Source organism: Stenella coeruleoalba (assembly GCF_951394435.1).
Source record: "Stenella coeruleoalba genome assembly, chromosome: 20".
Taxonomy (NCBI): Eukaryota; Metazoa; Chordata; class Mammalia; order Artiodactyla; family Delphinidae; genus Stenella; species Stenella coeruleoalba.
Genome location: NC_137166.1, coordinates 5,476,946 through 5,495,509, shown reverse-complemented (window position 1 = coordinate 5,495,509; position 18,564 = coordinate 5,476,946). Strand labels below are relative to the sequence as shown.

General features: G+C 40.9%; 1 protein-coding gene across 4 annotated transcripts in view; it reads left to right on the top strand.

The window, feature by feature from the left end:
• Window positions 1-18,564, top strand: part of CDH13 (cadherin 13) — a 1,005,991-nt gene that overhangs the window by 619,682 nt on the left and 367,745 nt on the right. The gene's annotated exons all lie outside the window — the stretch shown is intronic.

The window sequence follows — 18,564 nt, the reverse complement described above, 5'->3', positions numbered from 1 at the left end:
TTTTGTTTCTATGAGAAGTGATTTTTCTCCTGATAAAATACTCTGACGATATGTTTTTCAAATAAGCAGTGCTGGAAATCAAATAAAATAAGAAATCCAGCTACTTTTGAGCTTTTCTTGCCATTAGAGAAAACAGTTTTCAGTTGCAGATTAGAGGGTGTGGACCAGGTATGCGGAATGAGAATAAAAAACTATCACTTCCAGCCAAACAGCCCCAAATCGAAGTCTGTTAGATTTTTGGCTTGGGTTAATAAAAGTTACTGAACTGATTTAGGAATGAAGGGTTTAGGAACTGTAATGGAATAAATCTGAAAAGAAGAAATATCCCAAAGTCAATATCTTAGTTTGAATTTGAAGTCTTTAGAAAGTTCAAAATTATTAAAAATGTGCTAAAGAAAACGTAAGCCATATGATGTTCCCAGGTAATACTGTAATGAGAACTGAAGGTTATTGAAACATTTCATAGAGTTCATTGACAAAGTGCGTGGAATCCAAAGAGAAGGAGATTGAAAGTAAGGGGCCCTGCTGCCGTCTCACCTTATTGCTTTGAAAACTAGTTTGTAAAGGGCTCAGCCTGAAGATGCAGAAACAAGCATCAATCCCTTGTGGAACAGTGGTCCATTATTAATATGCTAATTTAGGCCAGCTCACCTGAAATTACCTTTCTAAAGTTGACTTTGTCTTACACCACTTTCTTTACAAAGTTGGCCAGAAAGCTCTTGGCAATGTATAATTTCACAGAATTAAGTAGTAGCACAGCAAATTGATCAGTTTGCAAGCATGTCACACATCATTCATTGGCAATGGAATTATTTAAATTGGTGTTGACTGCTAACAGCTACACAGCTATTTTTCTTGCAGAATACTGAGGTAGGAAAAAAAGGAAATGACAAACATCATCTTGAATCCAAACTATAGAAAGATTTCCTAACTTTGGAATTGAAAGGAAGTAAAGATTGGCCTGGAGCCCACTGGTCACAGGTGTTATGAGCACGAATACTCATGACTTAGGAAGTTATTGCAAATGAGTGCAGGTATAAGAAAACCACAGGGCAAGCATGGAAATAAAAAGTCTTACTCAGCCTTAGTTTTGGGGAGAAAACCAGGGGGAAATAGAGAACTGTTTAAATGAGAGTTACTGCCATCTTAGCAGGTTGCCATGTAGAAATGACAGCCACTAGGCTGTAATACCTTCTTTCATTTTTTTTTCCTGGAAAATCTGGGAATCTGGAGTCTTATTTAAACACTCCTGCTTTAAGATGTTGGGAAACAAGTTTTTAAACATTGTAAGGACTAACTCCTCGTGAATATGTCAGGACCAGATTCAGCCCACGGGTTACCAGCAGGAGGAGGCCTGGTTTAGGGGCTCTGGATCAGCTGGGTAAGGCAATCAGAGAGGGCGGGACCTTCAGCATGGCTGGTTTCCTTCAGAGGGGAAATTTACTTAGTGAAAAAATAACCGGCCTCAGGAAAATAAGGGGCCCAGAGCCCTGGCATAATTGAGAGGGCTCAGAAACATCTGAGGAGTGGAACAGAGGCCTCCAGCTACAGACACAGTATGTCTGTCGATGAGATTGGAGGTGAGATTAGAGCCTGTGACATTTGCGGGCCAGAGTCTCCTTGGAGCAGTACTTTAGCACAGTGGAAGCAGCGCTGGCTGCCCTCCGTGGGGACGGCAGCGATGAGTGAGGCAGACGCAGGCATCTTGCGATGAGGCCTTTGCTTCAGTAGTGATGTGGCAGCCAGAAAGCATAAGTGAATGTCTAGCTTTGAGTGTATTGCTCATGTCTGTTTTCTCAAAAACACAAGCACAAATGCCCTCTGGTACATTCATTGTCCAAAGATTGTTCATTTGTTCATTGACTGATTGATCGGTTTCATTTATTCAACCAACAAATACTGAACACCTAATATATGCTAGAACTGGGGAGACAGATGAATACAAAACCAATTTTTACACTCAGTTCAGGGTCTAAGAGGGTCACAGCAGTACCTGCCTGCAAACAATGCCCAGCATCTCTGCAGGGAGCTAAGGGCACCCAAGGAGGCATTAACTCTGGCTGTGTCGAGGAACATGCCAGAGGATGCAGCATCTAGACTTGCTTTTACTAGTGGATTCATTTTTAAAAGCTTCATCTAGCCTGTGACACTACAGTCATTATAATGTCAGGACCGTCTCCTACTTTCTCAGTACCTACAGGTTATAATTAAGCACTGATATTCATAGTGATTCTGAGCCCCTCGGGAGTTAACGACTTCCTGAATTTTCAGAGAAGGATTACACTTTGTTTAATTTAGCTGGTATTGAGTGTTTTTCCTTGAGTATTAATTCTCTGAAACCTGACATGCACATGGAACGTACTGCTCTAAACATACTGCTCTATCCTGAAAAATAACTTTCTATCCATTTATCTAATTTGCCCTATGAAGGAAATTGGTCAGGTGTTACTATTGCCATTTTGCAAATGAGAGAAGGGAGGTGATGGTTGGCCTACGGGCCCCAAACCCGCTACGGCCATGACAGATCCAGGATTAAAACCAGAATCGCCTACTCTCAACCCTGGTTCTGAAAAATAAAGTTAAGTAGAACCTACCATTCTCTAAATGTTCTGAATAAACTCGAGTTTTCCTCACCGTTATTTCTTAACAAAAATCACTGCCATAGTGCACACCATCATCAACTTTTCCCTGAACCCCTTTCGAAGACTCCCTACCAGACTGCCCAACCCCCTCTTGGACCCTTCAGTCCAATCTCCACACATCTTCTAGAATTATCTTTTAAAATTCAAATCTGAATTATTCCCTCACCACCATCCCCTATCTCCTGACCCATAGCGGTTTCACTTTTAATGGCTTTATTGAGGTGTAAATTCCCATGCCGTATGTTGAGAGTTTAGCTAAGCTACTGCATGGCATTGCTGCCTCCTTGGCATCTGTTTTGTTTGACCAAGCAGCCTGCAGTGACCTTATCCTGACACCAGGTCCTCGTACAGGTGCCCACCCTGGAAAACAGCCCGCAGAGTCACAGGCGTGTGTAAGTTTCTGGCGTGACTTCCCCAGCAGCCCATGCCTTCCGTATTCTCCCCTGAGTCCGAGGGCCTTCCCCTTGCTCATCTCTCAGATAAGACCCCTGTGAAGTTACCAAAACCCTGCTCTTTTGGTTTGAATTTGCCAGTCTGGCCTTAGCCCAGGAACCCGACACCACTTCACTTTCTTTACTTAAGTAAAGGCATTCACCCCAGGTCCCGTTGCTCTCTGCACTCTACCTTGACCTCCCCATGGGGCCCCTCCTGCAGGACTTGTGAGTAATAAACTTCTCTATTTCAGTTTCTCTCGTGGTCTATCATTGAACCATGGCTCACTATCTGACACCTTGTGCTCCACTTAACAAATGATATTTTAACAGTCATAACACCGTACACTTCACTCATTTAAAGTATACAATTCAGTGGCGTTTAGTATATTCACGGAGCTGGACCACCACCACCACAGCCATTTTTAGAACATTTTCATCACCTCAGAAGAAGCCCTGTCCCCCTTAGCAGTCACGCTTCCTCCTCCCCGACCCTAAGCAGCCGCCAGTCTACTTTTCTGCCTCTGTTGGTTTGCCCATTTTGAACATTTCATACAAATGGAATCATAAAAAATATGGTCTTTTATGACTGGCTTCTTTCACTCAGCATAATGTTTGCAAGGTTTATCCACGTTGTAGCCTGTGACAGTGCTTCATTCCTTTCTACGGCTGAATAATGTTCCATTGTATGCATAGGCCACGTTGTGTTTATCCATTCACTGTTGACGGACATTCGGATTGTTTCCACCTTTTGGCTTTTATGAATAATGCTGCTATGGACGTTGACATACATATTTTTGTGTGGACCTATGTTTCGTTTCTCTTGGGTGTATGGTTGGAAGTGACCTTGCTGGGTCCTGTGGTACCTCTATGCTTAACCATTTGAGGAGCTGCCAGAGTGTTTTCCAAGTGGCTCCATGAGAGGGTCTTAGAGGTGCTAAGTCACCCTGAGGAAAGAGACCAAAATGCTTCGCATCATCTACAAGGCCCCACTGGACCTGGCCCTGCCCGCCTGTTCAGTCCCAGCCCATTTCACTCTTGCCACTTTTCTCATCTGCTCAGTCCGTCTGGCTTCTGTGCAGTTTCTCAAAGGTGCAGGCTCTGTTCACACCCTCTCCCTCCTCTTCCCCTGTCAATTTCCCCCAGAGAGGCCCTCCCTCAGCTTCCCCCAACCACAGTCTAAGTGGGATCTCCTTATTACATCCTTCCTTGTTTAATAATTATTTACATAATGCTAATTTAATTCCACTGAATGGTGGCTCTAGATAAGCTAAAAACAAATCTTAAGGCTCCGTTTTTAAACTACTGTAAATGAAGGACCTTGTGCAGAGCTCGAGGTATAGTAGGGGTACAAACATATGTGTTGAATGAATAAATAATGAGAGAGAGTTTAGTTAAAGAGATGTCCAGGTGTCAAGTTGGGCTTATCATCTACATCAAAATTCTTATTTCTTCCTGGATATTTTTCTGCTTCCTCCTTCCGCACTGAATGTTCTAGAATATGGGTCAGAAAACTTTATCTTTAAAGGGACAGATAGAAACTTCCCTGGCACTCCAGTGGTTAAGACAAAAAAACCAAAACATAAAACAGAAGCAATATTGTAACAAATTCGATAAAGACTTTTAAAATGGTCCACATCAAAAAAAATCTTAAAAAAAAATAAATAAAAATAAAGGGCCAGATAATGAATACATTAGGCTTTGTGAGCTACACAGACTCTTTTGCAGCTATTCAACTCTGCTGTTCTCATGTGGAGGCAGCCTTAGACAATAGGTGAGTGAATGAGCGTGGCTGTATTCCAATACTTGATTTACAAAAACAGACAGCAGGCCGCATTTGAGCTGGAATCACCAATATTTGATTATCTTTGACTTACAAAATCTGCAGCTTCCTGTGGTTCAACGTAACAACTCGTAAGAGAAGGGAGATGGCAGATAAGTTATGGCTCGTTAGCACTGACCCTTCACACAGCAGTGTCATGCTTCCTGGGCCATCTGCTGCACCATCTAGGTAGCAGGGAGAGCTATACACCTACTCATCTCTGCAGGCCCAGAAGCATGCAGAAAGGGATGTCATCAGCAAAGTAATGAGTTGCATTGGCACTTTCATTCTGGGCTGACCAGGATGCTTGAGGAAGTTGGGTGTCTCTTTGCCAGGGGGAAGCTGGATGGCCCAGAACAAAGCCAAATGCAGGCTGACTGCAGCGTGGATGCAGAGTAGACGATCTGTACTCTGAAGCTTAGAACCTGTGCACCAAACTGAGGTGGGGGCATCTGGCCAAAGGAGAAAAGGTGGAGCAATCTGGATGGAAATCCAGAAGAATCTAACACGATGCATCTGATGATGACACAGTCATGTCTGGCTGTATGAGGCATTTTCTTGCACAAGCAAAAAATCAGAGAAGAGATGCTGAGCTAAGGTTATAAGAATGGTAAAGAGGGATTTATGTAAGACATATGAGTCAATTCTTGTAACTTGCATTTGCCTCATTTATAAAGGCAGGGACAGATGGGATCATTTCGGCAAGCTAGAATTTGTAATAAGTTCCAGTTGCTTTATTTTCTTTCATTTAAATATGCTTATTAGTAATATATGTGTCAGAACAAAATAATTTTCTATCAGTCATTGGCAAACAGTGAATAATCCCATGTAAAATATGTTTGCATATTTTAGACAGTTGTAACAACTTCACTGAACTTCGTTTCTTCCTCTGAAATAGGCAGAACGTGCTTATGTTGAATCCTTCATGCACTGCCTTTTAGCTGGATTCACCCTCAAGGAATTCTTAAAAGATAGGTGTTATTTCTCTCTTGTATATTGATCTGTCCTCTAGAAAAAAGAAACTTCCCTGTAAACTTAAAGCCTTCAAATCATCTATTGTTCATTTGTTACATATATTGAAAACCTACTATGTGGAAGGCACTGTCCTACTGTGCTGCGGGAGCCAGACAGGCACCCCTTGTCCTCGCAAGCAGACTTCCTAGTAGAAGTGGCCGAGATTAAAGAAAGGACTGCATAGTAGGCCTGTAATAAGAGCAGGAGATTAAAGAAATGACTGCATAGTAGGCCTGTAACAGGAGCCTGGAAACAACATAGGGACAAGGTTTGGACAGTGATGGAGGAATGGCTAGTTTTGATCAAGCAGTTAAGGAAGGCCTCAATTTTGAGGGAAGTTGTGAATGATGAAATGAAGGAGCGAGCCCCAAAAACTTCTTGGGAAAGAGCATTTATAGGTGAGGGAACAGTATTTTCAAAGACCCTGGAATGGAAGTTAACAGTCTCGAAGAACTCAAAGGAATGTGTGGCTGGACTGGAAGGATTCTGGGAGAGTGATGGAAGATGTGGTCATGGTGCATCCACGGTTCATGCCAGGGACTTGTAGGCCACAGCAAGGTCTTTGGACACAATCTGTGTGGGATGGTTGAGAAGCAGAAGAGCAAAAGGTCCAATTTGCATTTTAAAGGTAACCTGGAAAGCTGCGTGGGGAACAGAGTGTGGGTGTAAGAGTAGGAGCAGAGAGAGCAATTAAGAGATACTCGTAGCAACACGGGTGAGAGAGGGTGGCTTAGCCAGAGGGTAACAAACAGATTGTGAGAGATGGTCAGATTCAGAGAGAAGATATAGATGACAGGACCAGCTGATGGACTGGGCATGGGGAAACAGGACTGGGCATCAAGTTGGTGGGCCACAGTCTTCTTCAACTCAGTAGCTACACCACCATTCACCTAGGAACTCATTTTGATTCCTCTCTTGCAAAGACAGTGTCAGAGTTTGAAATGCTTAAGCAGAAAATGGGGAAGATGAAAGGGGACCACTCAGCTGCATTCCATTCTGGCAGTGATGAAAACCAGGTGGTCCTGGTTATGTGTTGCTCATTACTGCAAGGGTCTTATGCGTAAGTAGCAAGCTTCAGCTTTTGCCCTGCTAGTCAACCTGCCCTAACCAAAGGCAGTCTCTGTTGGGTCTTAGCGCCTTCTGTTTGGCAGTAACATGAGGAGAATTGAGCTGTTGCAGAGGAGCTTTTCCCAAAGTGCAGTCTTTAGGCCACTGCATCCGAATTACTCAGGATGACTTAGCGTAGATTCCTGAGCCTTGCTGAGAACCTACTAATCCCTGGGGTTGGGTCCCAAGAGTCTGCATTATCCGCATTTCCAGGTGATTCCCATGCAAATTCAAGGGTTTCTTTAACTTACGGTAAAAAAAACACATGACATAAAAATTTCCATCTTAACCACTTTTAAGTATACAGTTCATAATGTTAACTGCATTCACATTGTTGTGAAATAGCTTTCCAGAACTTTTTCATCTTGCAAATCTGGGGCTCTATACCAATTAAATAACAACATCCTTTTCCTCTCCTCTCAGCCCCTGATAGTACCATTCTCCTCTCTGTTTCTATGAATTTAACTACTTTATTTTTTTTTTAATTTTTAAAAAATTTTTGGCCCTGCTGCTTGGCTTGCAGGATCTTAGCTCCCCGACCAGGGAGCAAACCCGGGCCCCGGCAGTGAAAGCGCCAAGTCCTAACCACTGGACAGCCAGGGAAGTCCCTGAATTTGACTATTTTAGATACTTCATATAAGAGGAATCATACAGTATTTGTCTTTTTGTGACTGGCTTATTTCACTCAACATAATGTCTCCATGGTTCATCCATGTTGCAGTAAGTAGCAAGATTCCTATCTTTTTAAAACTGAATCATATTCCATTGTATGTATATATTCCATTTTGCTTATTGATTCATCCACCAGTGGACACTTGGGTTGCTTCCACCTCTTGGATATTATGAATGATGATGCTATGAATACAGGTGCACAAATAAAATTTTAAAAGCATTGTTCTCTAACATGAGAGAAACTTTCAGAAATGGAACTGCTCTGTATCTTGATTGGGGTGATGGATATAAGCATAGAACTAAATACACAGGCATATGTGCATGCACACACACACAAATACAAATAAAAATCAGGAAATCTGAATAAGATCCAGGATTCTATTGACATCAGTGTTCTGCTTGCGATCCTGGACTATGGTTTTATAAGATGTTACCAATGGGGGAAACTGGATAAAGGGTGCAGGGTATTTCTGTGTTATTTCTTAGACCTTCAGGTAAACAAAAAATTATTTCAAAATAAGTTTACTTAAAAAAGAGAGAATTGCTGTCACTGTCCTGGAGATTAGAGTGTGCCACGAAAAGGGGGGACCCAGTCTGGAAATGGAGGGTGATAAAGGTACGCCTGGGAGGGCAAGGAATCCTAGACATTGTTCCAAAGGAGAAAGTGGAACAGGAATTGAGGCCAACCCAGAGGGCTAAGTGGACCCAGGGACGTGCAGACCAAAGCCCAGACAGCAGGACCAATATAGCAGCAATGGGGACCTGGATGTCTGAGGAGAGCCAGAAAAACAACGAGGTCATCTCACAGCTGAGTCCCCAGAGTGTGGGCCTGAGCTGGTCACTGACACCTTCCTCAGGTCACGTTGGTTCTGAGTACAGGGTGGGAGAGAGAGAGGGAGGAGAAATCTGGCGCAGGCCCACGAACTTGGCTGAATCCATTCCTCACATGGAGATTGAACCAGAGGTCTTGGCACCAAGAGGCTGGTGTATCTTCTTGATTCTAAATGAGCTTCAGTTTCCTACAGGCAGCTTCTGCAACATATCAGCGACTTCCCTGAGATGCTTGAGTTTGTGAACCTTCATCAAGACCGTAATGTTCTAAGGATATTTTTCTTGCTTCACAAAAAACTTAAAGGATGCTGGCAGCCACTATTTTTTTAGCACATGCTATGCGCCAGATGTTTTGCTAAATGCTTTACAAACGTCAAGTATTTTACCTCATGACAGCCCCATGAGACAAGTCCCATTCTCCCATTTTAAAGATGAAAAAGTTGAGATTCTAGGAAGGTAACTGAATAGGTTTAAAATCACAGAGTTGATAAGGGGTAAAATCAGGGCCTGGAGCCAAGTCTCCCTCAACCCAAAGTCCACGCTTGGAGTCTCAGCTCTTTGCTGGCTCTCAGAATTTATCAGTGAGATTAAAAGTGAAGCTTCAAAGAAGAAGCAGACATTGACAACAGTGATGGTTCAGAAAATAAAGCTGATGAGACCAAGTTCCATATTATAAAGTTCTGTCAAATGCATGAGGCTCTTTTTTATCCAAAATCAAAGACATGTGAAGTTGGGAAAAGCCAACCACCCTCTGTTTTCTACCATAATACTAATGATCTCTTATAAACCTAATGTTCCCCTGCTTCCCGTTAATCATCAATACTAAGAGATGCTAGATGTCCTAAAGTTTAACAGGTTCCCGTAACTCCCCATTTATAATAAACTATAGCCAATATGTAGTCAATTTCAAAATAAATTTTATAGATTCTTTTTTAACTGTGAAATTAACACATACCCATTATAGGAAATCCAGAAAAGTGTAGAGAAGCCAAGTTAAAAAAAAAATTACCTGCAATAAAACCACTGTTAATGTTTTAGTATAATTTTAATAGTGTAACGTCTTTGCCTATTTTTCAAAAATTTCATCATGTAGTACTACTTAGCAATTGGATTATTTAATTCATACAATGAACACCATGCCATTAATATTTTTCCATTCCCTCAAGTATTTCTGCAATGTAGTATTCTTTGTGCAAATACCAGAATCTATTTCATCAATATCCAGGTAGAACATTCTGTTGTTTGTAATTTTTCCTATTTTTAAACAATATTGAAATGAGTATACATGTTACTAAACACCCCTTATTCCCTGGCACACACATATAACAAGTAAAATCACATGTTTTCAAGACTTGTGATGCATATTGACAAATGGCGTTTCAGAAAGATGTTTTAGTATCATCAGTAATGTATGAGATTTGGTTTTCTGACAAGTTTGTCAAATACTATTAGGTTTTTCTAATTAAAAGCCATCTCATTTTAATGTTATAATATATTTATTGCTTTTTTCTTTTCTTGCTTTGCTAATTGTTTTTTTCCCTATTGATTTTTAACCAGCTCTTTGTGTATTCAGGATAGTAGGCCTCTGTTTTACATGATGCAAATATTTTGCTTAGTTTTCTGTTTACTTATTGTATTTTAGTGATATAAAAAAACTTGCATTTAAGTAGTTTAACCTGTCAATAATGCACATAATAACTTGTGCCTTTAATACTGGTTTAGAAAGGCCTTCCCTACTCTATTACATAAATATTCAAATATTCAAAAAAATAGACTTTTTTCTTCCTAATACTTTAATCCATCTGGATTTATTAGGCTATAATTTAAATTTTTATATTTCAACCTTAATTTTGAAGAAAATCATGTTTCATAAAATATTTTAATACTTATTTAACTAAATGACTTCAGATCTGTAAACTAAAAAAAAAAAAAGAAAGAAACGTATTTCATTGCTTTCTATTCCTCTGAATTTCACTTTAGGAAGGGAGAAGGGCAAGTGAAAATAAAACCACCCATAATTTTCTCCTACAGCTTTGTTTTTAGAAGTATTATATTTCTCATCTTTGCACGAAAATCCCCTTAACCCTTGTACATATCTTTAATGGATCTGGCATAATTCCAACATCCATGATTTATATAAATTCTACTTGAACCAATTAAAATTTTCAGCCTGTGTCCCCTCTTGGCGTAGAGGATATTCACTGGGACTTTGCCCAGGCTGCTTCAATAAAATTATTTTGAATATCTGCATAGATTTCTTCCACATAATTAAAGTTACTTTCAAAGTTAAATAGAAAAATGCCCTCAAAGTCCAGCATGGTTGTGAGCATACATTCATAAGAAAAAAAAAAAGTGTTTTCATTATGTTTGGTGGAAAACATACTTTAAAAGTAAAATTTCACATTCACTAAAGAAATACTATGGCTCTAAGCAAAGCAAGCTTTTCAAAGAACATTTGATAATAGTATCAAGATCTTTAATTAATAATTTAACAAGTAGGAAACTTTTATCGCCCCTTTGATCATTTTTTTGAGGGAGCTGTAAACACCACATCCAGTCCATAAAGGGGAAGATTACACACAGAGCTGTGTAAATGAAGGTGGAGGAATGTTAGAAAGGCTAAAAATATCTTTTCCCTGGGAACTCTCTAGGAGTTGGTCCATAATGAGATTCAACTTCGATAAATGAATAAAGCTGAGAAAAATAATTTGAATATGCAAATGATTGGTGTCAAAGAGAAATCTAGATTACTGTAATAGGAAAGCAATTTTGAGGGGGTAATGGCTGACACAGAAGAATTGAATCGAGGGTACTATATCCACATTTGCAAGTCTAAAGAAAGGTCTGTTGGGAGTGAACAAATGCCCAAGTCGCCAAACCTCATCTGATCTAACAAAGCTTTGTTTAGAATTTCCTATGTGTGTGCTACACACACTCGCTTATCTTTTTATTCCTTTAGCAAAGAGAAAAATGACATTCTAAACATCTTTGTTACATGCGCCAACTTAGATACGGAGAAGTGAAGTTCCTTAATAAGACAGGCTCACCATGTGACCCAGTTAGCCTGGGACAGTCTTGATTTCCACCTGTTGTTGTGGCTTAATTGTTGATAGTACCTGCTTTCATTCTAAAAGTTGTTCCAGTTTGAACAATTAATGATGTGGCCACAGTATCAATTTTCTGTTGCTGCTGTAACAAGTTACCACAACTGTAGCAATGCAAAACAACACAGATTTGTCATCACGTACTTCTATAGGTTTTGAGTCCAACATGGAACTCACAGGACTAAAACCACACGCCAGCAGGCCTGCATTCACTTCTGGAGGCTATAAAGCAGGCCTTGGCTTTTCTAGCTTTGGGTGGCTACTCACACTCGGCGCGTGACCTCTTCCTCCACCTTCAAAGCCAGCAATGGCTGGTCAAGTACCTTCTCACTTCAAATCACCCAGACTTTCTTGTCTTCCCCTCTCTTAAGGACCCTCATAATTACATTGAACCCACCCAGACGATCCACACTGATCTCTCTATTTTAAGGTCAGCTGATCAGCAACCTTAATTCCCCTTTGCCAAGTAACCTTACATATCCACAGGTTCCAGGATTAGGACATAAAACTCTTTAGGAGGGTCATTATTCTGCCAACCACAGCCACTTTATAGGTAACAGAGCTGAAATATGAAGGCAGGCTTTCTGATTCAAAGTCTAGTGTAATTTCAGTGATCGGTGAGGATGTCTTTGGTGGAAAACCCTTGTTTGGTCTTTATGAGATGTTGGTAGGTGGGGAGGGTGTGAGAATTGCAAACAAAAATTCAATAAAAGTATCTATCAGTGCCTTCTTTACTCGAGGCACTTAATTTTGGAGATCATCTGTTATAAATAATCTCACAATAGCCTACTTATGCAAAATCTCTGTGGGATTCTTTATCTCCATAGAATTTTTATGGAATTTTTTTTTAAAGCTGTGAACGTCTTTGAGGTTCTCAGGACATAGTTTCAACTGCCTTCCAGGAATATCATATCAAGTTTAGATTCCCCTAACATGGAACCTGGTGCTTATATCACACACCTTCATAGTCATTGAGTCTCATCTTTTCTTTATCCTTCTCCTCTATGGAGGCAAATGCTGGCATCTTATTTTTCATATGTGTTTCAAGATTTTGTGTAAATCTGTATGTCTAAACTTGTAGTCACGTATAACTGGAGATGTCTAATATTTGTTAGACATTTGTATATCCCTAATTTAATACAGTGAACTTCTAGTTATCATTTTGCATTTCTAGCATTATAACTATTCTTATTATAAAAGATGGTATTTGGAATGAAAGGAACAAGGCCCATCTTTTTGACTTAGAAATTGGTTCAAGTAGAATTTCCTAAACAAGTATTTCAAAGCAGCATCCACGTTGGAAAACGTTTTAATGTCCCAAAGAGGTAACTTGGAGGGGCACCTACTCATTTGGGTAGGAGACATCATATCTGTGTCCAAAAGAGAAACTGAGTCACGTTATGTTAGAGTTGTAGCTAATAAATTCTCTTCATTTTCTGTGATGTACAAGCCTCTGGTTGAAAAGCATGTGAACACACACGCATTCCACTGATAACCAGTAGTTTAACTATATCATCTCAAATAAGTAATTTACTGTGTTGTATATGTTTTACTTCATTTGAATATTTAGCCCAAAGCAGAATTAACAGAGTTCAAAAAGGTCACTGAAGTGTTTTCTAAATTATTTTACTTCAAATGACTCATGAGTCTATAGACTGTGTATCTCACACTTTGTTTCTTATCTGATTGATCCAGGTTTGACGTCTGTTACTGGGGTCACATCTCGTAGAAAAAATATTGTGTTTTAAGAGCCAGTGTCTTCCTTTTGGCCTTCACCCAAAAAACCTTGTAGCATGTTTTTCATCAGTTCATCCCTTTGGATCAGATCACAGTATCAAATTTTGTCTGACTAGGTTGTGTCTTTCATAAACATAGCAAAGAGAATAAGCCAAATGAAGGGCAAGATGTTAATAGCTTGTTGTGACACCAAAGGCCAGTGTGCTTGTACATGCTTTGTAATTTGGCTCGTTACGTTTGTGTTGCGTTGTTTTTTTAAGGGATTCTTGTCTACGCATGTGCACCGCCCATCTCCATTATTATGGTGCAGAAATTGGTTTGAAGAGTCATCGGTTTGTATGTTTTGACTTGCTAGTTCCCACTTCTGGTGGAGACACCCCCAGGATGTGGAAGGAGAATCGAGAACCTAGGAAGTGGGGTTCAGGAATGGTGGCCGAGGGGACCCAACGTGCTTCAGCTAGAGCTCCTCTGGCAGTATAGCTTCCGTTCTGACTCCTGTGGTTTTTCACCACCTCCTCCCCATTTCAGAGGTCAAGCTCCCTCTCACCCTACACACAGGACTCAGTGACCTGGTGTCCACCTACCATGGCCCCTGAAGTGGAGCGATTAGTTCACGTGGTACCTTCATGTGGTACCTTCATGTCTCCAGTGTTGCATAAAGTAATTTTGCCTTAAACAGATTAAGAGTGATTTGCATACCTTGTTCCCCTCCCCATTTTATTCACCTTGGTCATTTGAGAGCTACATTTATAAGAGGTCCAAGTCTTTTCTTTTCTTTTCAGAAAGTCTGTGACATTCCAGAAGGGAACATGTTGTAGTTAGGCTGATGCTATAGTATTTCCCAACTGTCACTTGTGGCAGGGTGTCACATTATACATAAAGGCTCACGGTGTGTTTTATTATGTATTTTCATATGTATTAGGAAAAATTTTAAATAAGCTCACCATACCCCTGAATTCATGGATAATTTTGCCTTGGAGGAAAAGTGAAACATAACAATCTATGTACAGCAAAACTATTAAGTAAATAACATAGTTAGTAAAGAGGAATTTTAAAAATGTAAGGGAAGTCCATGAAAGAGCATTTAGCAAACAAGGGCACAGTGGGGTCAGCACACATTTTCAAGTCAGATCTAAGTTTGGATCCAGCTGGATCACAAACTAGCTTTTGACCGTAGACCAGGTCCCTAAATTTCTCTGAGTTTTGCTGCAGTGGGTATTTCTCCAGGTTGTTTTGAGCCAAATGAGGCAACACATAAAAAGCCCAGACATGTATTGGACACCAAATAAATGTTAGTTCCTTTCTTTCAAAAGGCAAGTAATCAGTTTAACGTACTTGGGTGTTGTTTACCGCTGTGGTTCTTGTTCATGAGTTAAGACTGCACAGAGTCAACTGGCCTTCGGTCCATGGAGCCTGGGACTGACGGTCAGCTCCTGTGTGCCAGGAATGGAGAGACAGGACAGATGGCCAAAGCTGAGGCCAAAACTTTGGACTCCAGTCTGTTAAAGAGGGATTGCCTCTTCTGAGGAGGGCTCTATGCAGTCAGCGATGAGTCAGGTGCCTGCTGTGTGCCGGGCACTGAATCTCAGCCTTGGGGATTTGCTGTTGGGCACGAACACCCACCCCACCTCTGTCTTGATGGGGCCGGAGAGGCAGACGTTAGTTGAATTGTCACACATAAATAAGCAATTACATGTTACGGAAAGTGTTATAAAGGGTACCAGTGCCATGGGAATGTCAACCATGGACACCTGAGGTAGTCTGGAGCAGTAATGAAGGCTCTTCTCTGCCTGTGATATCTGAGATCTGAAGGATGGATGGAGCGGGCTGACCAGATGGCAGGTGGGATGCTCATGTTGGCTAGGAGGGTTGCACATGAAGATACCTGTGCTGGGAAGGAATGGGCTGAGTTGGAAGAACTGAGGAAAGATTGGTGTAGCTGGGTAATGAGAAATAGAGGGGCTCTCTTGTGATGTGAAATGAGTTTGGAGAAGTGGGCTGGGGCCAGGTGATAAAAGAGACGTCACAGTAAAGGAATGTGCTGTTATCGTAAGAGGAATGAGAAACGATTGAGAGGTGTCCATTCTGGGGTGACATAAATAAATAAAAATTTTGAAAAGACACCTTGGAAGCCTGTATTAGTCAGCCTTCTCCAGAGACACAGAAGCAGTGATTCTGTTAGAAGGAACCGACTCACACAATTATGGCAGCTGAGAAGTCCCAGGATCTGCCTGGGCCAGCTGGAGGCCCAGGAAACCTGGTGGTGTGATCCAGTACAAGTCCAAAGGCCTGAGAACCAGGGAGGCTGATGGTGTTTATTTCAGTCTGGGTCTGAAGGCCTGAGAAGCAAGACCATTGAGGGCAGCAAGGAATGGAGGCCACTCAGGTGGGAAGACAAGGGCGAGTCCCTCCTTCCTCTGCATCTTGTTCCATTCAGGCCCTCAGTGGATTGGCTGGTGTCCACCCCCACTGGGGAGAGCCATCTACTTTACTGAGTCCACAGACTCCAATGTTAATCTCATCCAGACACACCCAGAAATAATGTTTAATTTGAGCACCCCATGGCCAGTCAAGTCGACACATAAAACTAACCATCACAAACCCCTTAGAGAATAGATGACGGCAGGCAATATTAGTAGCAGGGGCACCCATTAGGTGCCTGTTGCAGTGGCCCAGGTGGGAAGTGTCAGAAACTAATCTCTGGAGGTGATGATGGATTTGGAGAGAAGAGGGTGGATTTAAGACAAATTCAGGAGACAGAACAAGCAGTGTAGACCCGACTCGTTGATGGAGTGGCTGGGGATAGAAGGCCTCACTTGGGGAAGAGGGTGGCTTCTGAGTTTCTGCTTTGATCCCTGGGAGAAGAACCACCCTCTGGGCAAAGTTTAGAGCGAAATGATTAGCATGAGACTGGATTTATCGAACTTTATAGTTGCTCAAAACTCCTTGCCTCCAGAGGGAGGAGATATGGGGATATATGTATACGTATAGCTGATTCACTTTGTTATAAAGCAGAAACTAACACACCATTGTAAAGCGATTATACTCCAGTAAAGATGTTAAAAAAAAAATCCTTGCCTCCAATAATGACATTTTGGAATATTTTGATTAAATTATTTAAATATAAAATAGTTCTGCCTTCTCTAGCAAAGGCTGAATGAAGCTGCCCTTTGAAAACTGGGCAGTAGGCAGTAGGAGTTGGGTTAAAATTCACACCCCGAACAGCCAAGGACCTGGCATTATTTCAACCAAAGACACCACGTATCTTGGATCTGAATCCTAATCCCCCATGTTCTACAAGACTTGGCTAGCGTCGTAGGCCACAAGTAAGACAGAGGAACAGAATTCACATTTGCCAAATACGCGGATCTATCAGAACTGGGTGGGGCAGACTCTAGATCCAGCTCAACATAATGGAAAGACAGACACTAAGGAGATACAGTAGTTGATCAGGATGAAGGCCAAGTCAAGTTCTTGGCAATTTTGGGAGGACAAAAGGCCAGACCTTCATTATTACAAGAAATTGCTCCCAAAGCTTGACTTTTATTTTCTTCGTTTAGCAGTATTCTCATAGTAGCTTTAAAACTCAGCGTAAAAGCTCATTCTCTGTAAGATCTCCTTTGTGTGCAGATGTTAAAAGGCTCTCCCTATTTAATTTCTTCTTAGCTCAGGTACTCATGCATTATTTTATCTACCCCAGAAATCAAAGTGTGTGTGTGTGTGTGTGTGTGTGTGTGTGTGTGAATTTGTTAGTGAAAGGATGAAGTAGTGTTAAAGAAAAAATGAAAAACAAATTCCTCTACCCATGTATACCTGGTTTCATGTTTGCTTACTACTTTCAAATTCTGTCCACATGTGTACATCACACATGTATAGTACACATGCTATTTTTTGTGTTTTCACACAGTATTCTAAGTAGATCAACAAAGTTGAATAATTATTTCATCTAATGGCTGTATTCTAGCATCTTGCTACAAACACATTCATTCAACTCATCTTTTTTGCCCTGGACATTTAGTGGACGCCAGTGTAATTTCATTATTAGAAATAACACTGCAGAAAGTATTTCCATGTATGTAGTGCAACCTGTCTCAAATAGAACCCAGAGTGGTATCCAAATGGAACAAAGTATGTGAGTCCTTCATAGATTTGGTGAATTTTGCCATGCGACTTTCCAAAGGGTGAAACCAGTTTATAACACATTCAGGTGGGGTATAACAAACGTGTTTCTCTTTTCTCTTCCTAATTAGGGCTAGTTTTGACAACAGTATTGATGATAACAACAGTAGCAACAGTAGCAGCAGCTAATATTCTTGAGATGAGTTACATAACAGGCATTATATAAAGTGATCTAGAAACATTGTTTATAACAGTTTAAAATGTAAACTCTGGAGACTGACTTCACAGGGCGAAATCCAGACTCCACCACCTAACCTCTAATTGGCTTCATTCCCTCCTCAGAAGTGGTTCATAGGGTCACTGTGAATATCAAGTGAGTTAATATAGTAGAGAGCCTCGGTAAGCCCTGGATAATGTTGGTTACCATTATCCCTAATAATGAGTGTTTTATGAACCCATTTTACAGATGATAAAACTGAGAGATTAAGTGTATGAGTTGAGGTCACATGACTAGTGAGAAGTTGTGCTGGAATTCCAATTACAGAGACCATTTCCGAAGGATTCCCGCTACAGAGACCTTTTCTGACAGAAATACTCAACAGGGTCCCAATGCAGGGACCACCACTGATATCCAAGAAGTGTCACTGTGGCCCCTGAGTTAAATCGAGGAAGTATCAGGCACAGAAATGAGAGCATAGAGTCTACATAGTTCACTGGAAAAGCCACGACATGATTCCTTGTTACCATGCAACAGTAAAGCTGGGTTTTCTATGCTATTTTCTTCAGCCTTGAGATCTGAAGGTAGTTCCATATGGAATTGTGAAATCCCTGCTAGATTATAAAGGCCTGGTGGGCAGGAGTCCCAAGGTCTCATTCAGGACCCCTGCAAGTACCTTCCTTGCCTCAGGAAGGTTCTCTATATATACTTACTGCCCTGAATTTCTCCCAAATATTACCGTAAACACTTTTGGTTATTTCTTAATATACTCTGTTCATAACTGCTTAGTCAGTTCTTTTTATTAGCATAACCTTCCTTTAAAGCATAATGATGTTGGAAAAACAGAAACAATGTAAGCATATTTTCT